This window comes from Lutjanus erythropterus, unplaced genomic scaffold (assembly GCF_056507025.1).
Source record: "Lutjanus erythropterus isolate fLutEry1 unplaced genomic scaffold, fLutEry1.hap2 Scaffold_156, whole genome shotgun sequence".
Classification (NCBI taxonomy): domain Eukaryota; kingdom Metazoa; phylum Chordata; class Actinopteri; order Lutjaniformes; family Lutjanidae; genus Lutjanus; species Lutjanus erythropterus.
In genome coordinates, this window is record NW_028146633.1 from 807,749 (window position 1) to 811,352 (window position 3,604).

At 39.9% G+C, this 3,604-nt stretch overlaps 1 long non-coding RNA gene across 1 annotated transcript; it reads left to right on the forward strand.

Moving 5' to 3' along the window:
- The first annotated feature begins 923 nt into the window (after window positions 1-923).
- LOC146304301 (uncharacterized) lies at window positions 924-2,039 on the forward strand. The gene is made up of 5 exons (XR_014769449.1): window positions 924-963; window positions 1,110-1,194; window positions 1,323-1,424; window positions 1,583-1,753; window positions 1,925-2,039. It is a non-coding gene; the product is annotated as an uncharacterized LOC146304301 (long non-coding RNA).
- Window positions 2,040-3,604: the final 1,565 nt, after the last annotated feature.

Consider the following 3,604-nt stretch of genomic DNA (forward strand, 5'->3'; position numbering starts at 1 on the left):
CACCGCAGGTCACAAATGTGGTGTATGCCAGTGTTCCCCAACCCTGGTTCTCAGGGCCCACTGTTTAGGTCGGGAGGCTTAAACTGCATTTTCTCACAAAACATGTTGATATACTATTTGTTGGTAAACAAAAAAGCCAAGTGCCTTTAAAACAATTTTAATAGCTTTTAAAGGGATCATTCAGTTTATTTGAAGTGGGGTTATGTGAGGACCTTATCTATAGTCAGTGTATTAAGTACAGTGAATTTGAGACAGCACACCCCCAATTGGGACAAGCAGAGAGGAGCACCATTAGGGAAGATAGCAGTGTACTACTGTGGACAAGGTCAGTAACAAAACATATTTTAGCCACCTGAACAAGGTCCACCTAGAAAATAAATAGTTTCCATTGTAAATGACCCACTCGTAATCCAGAGTTTTACTTATGTCAAGATTAACTAACTGAGATTTTTCACTAAACCTAGAATACACCCCTGGTCTTAGCACAGTGCATGAGGAGATGGAATCCAGCAACCCGCCACTGCTGTCCTCACCGCTAACCTAAAGCATCCATGGGAGTGGGAGTCGGCACACCAAGAGGCCACTGCTTCACCATTTTTTGACCTGGAGCATGACCTGGACCTGGTGGGTAACTATGTTTGTTTTCTTTGATTCTTTGAATGCTGCCAATAACTTATAGTAATACTTATGGACACAGTAAATTCTGACCACGTACATCATTGGTTAATGTCATCTCTCTCTCTTCCACTGATCTATAAACATGAAATAATTAACATACATAACTTACAACATCTTGAAATTTTTTTTTTATTATTTTCATTTGCAGAGGTAAACATGTAAATGAGTGTTGATCTGTGTTTGTGCGCTTGTTCTTAACAGGAAACAAACATGTTCCAGAGATGGAGAGACAAAACTCACAGGATCACACCACTACTATCTGCTCTATAAATCGACCTGTGCCAGGTAAATAAGAACAGCCTCCTCCCATGCATGATATGTGTCTCTTTTTTATTGTGTATTAGTGGTATATAAGCATGTAATGTACACTGTCTGTATTGTGATTTTTTATATGCATCAATGGTGTAACATTTTTCTCTTCCTCTCACAAGGCTCTGACAAGATGTGAAGTTGGACACATGTCAATGAAGCAACAAGCAACATCAGCAGTCATCTTGAGCTGGAGTCAAACATGCTGTAAGTCAACTTTACAGTTCATAGATTGTGCATACCATTAGTATGAGCAATAGTTATAATGTGAAAACATTTAAAGGTTCAGTCACTGCTCCTTCTGTTTTGCTCTGACAGTCATGAACAACAAACAGAAATCAAGGAGGGCTCCAGCAACATTTGACCGTGCTTTGCACAGCTAAGCCACACTGAGAGGCTACGACGAATACACCTGACAACTGCCTGACCTGTACCTCGTATGCGACTGTGTTTTTCTTTCAGTCATAAACACTGTAGTGTTACAGCATGACTCTGCAAACTGTTGATTTCCAGACAACAAATAACTGTGGGTTGTTTGTGTTGGCCGTCTACATCATCAGTCTTATAGTGTCCTCTCCTCTCGTCACATAACCAGAGCCACATGGACCGAGGGACAGGAACAGGTAGTGCAGCTATATGTCTTGACCAAATGTGAAGTAGGACACATGTCAACGAAGCAGTGCGGTACTGACAGCAACACTTGAGTGTGCTTTGCACAGCTAAGCCACACTGAGAGGCTACGACAAATATACCTGACCTGTACCTGGTATGTGACTGTGTTTTTCTGTCAGTCATGAACACTATAGTGTTACACCATGACTCTGAAAACTGCTGATTTCCAGACATGGCGCTAAAGTCTCCTCTCCTCTCCTCTCCTCTCCTCTCCTCTCCTCTCCTCTCCTCTCCTCTCCTCTCCTCTCCTCTCCTCTCCTCTCAGGGACAGGAAAAGGCAGTGCAGCTATGTGCTTTTTACTCAACATTCATTGCTAATCTTCAGATGGACCCAGACCATCTGTAAGTATCCTATATAGCAGGGGTCCCTAACAGGCGGACCGAGGTCCGAGTCCTGACCCACACGCCGTCCTATATGGACATGGACCTATAACCAATAAATTCTTAATAGATTTTAAATTTTGACGGGACGCTTCTATTTTAACTGGCGCAACTATTCTAGTCTTTCCGACGCTGGTTTAGCTGATCAGGAAACGCACAGACCAATTGCAGAGAAGCCGCGTGTGGAGGAGACTGTTGTTAATGACAAAGTTTATTACAACAGTCAAAACTAACGTGATGGTTAATGACATCGACACCAACCAGATGCACTTATAATATTAAACAACCGTATAAGGAGGCCTATACATAAAACGGGAGAGTCTGTGTTTCTCTGTGAGAAACTTTGAGATCTTCTCACAGCAGAGTGAACAGGTGAGGGAGGGAGGAGGGCACATTGATCACTAATCAATCACTGATACCGTCGTCATCTTGGACTGATTAAAAAATAAAAATGACAAAATTGGTGACAAACCAAACCTGGGTGTCCACACAAATAAAGTCTTTGTGTGAAACACTGCAGAGTGTAACATTATGCTGTTTACAGACAGTCTGCTGTCATTAGTTTGACAGAGAGACAGAGAGGGTCGTGTCTAGAAGGGAACCCTAGACCTGCGAAAGATCGTGCAAGTTTGATTATTTTAGTAGAAATAACGAACACAAATCTTGCGAGAATTGTGCAAATAAAGAGTTAGAGCTTCTAGACACGACCGAAAAAGGTGCGCAGCTCCAAAAATAGAAAATCATATCGTGGTGTTGATGTTTTTAATGTGGCGGGCTGCCATAAATAAAACAGTATTCACTGAAACACTGATCACTGACCTGCTGTGATGGAAAAAAATACTCAGATTCTTTACTTAGGTATTTTTACATTGTGGTATTAGTGTGAATACAATTTAAAAATTTTGCATGTTATTGTTTCCTGTATCATCCTGTATTGTATCATAACAGTCATTGATTTTTAAATTCTTAAGCAACAGACAGTCAAATGTTGTACATAATTCAAACATTATTATATCATAAAGGTAGCTATTGAGTGTTCATTATTGCACTAAATTAATGTTATACTGCTTTATAAAAACATTAGTGTGTGTGTTTCTGTTGTTTCAGAATGGCTCGACCAAATAAGCAGTTTGTAGCAGAAGCAGAATTCAAACATTGTGATATTATAAAGGCAGCTATTGAATGTGGGGTCAGCTTTCTAACAAACATTCAAATATTCTACATAATTCAAATATTATATTTACATGGTAGGTATTCAGTGTTGCGTCAGGTTTTTAAGTAATATTCAAATATTCTACATAATTCAAAAATTATATTTTCGAGGCAGCTATCAGTGTGGCATCAGCTTTTTAACAAAAATCCAAATATTCTACCTAATTCAAATATTACCTTAAAAAGGCAGCTATTCAGTGTGGTGTCAGCCTTTCTAACTAATATTCAAATATTATACATAATTCAAACCTTCTTATATCATTCACGCAGCTGTTCAGTGTGGCGTCAGGCATATTGTTGCAGCAAGCCAATGCAGCATTGCAGCTTGGCTTCAGCTTGTTGCATTCACAGC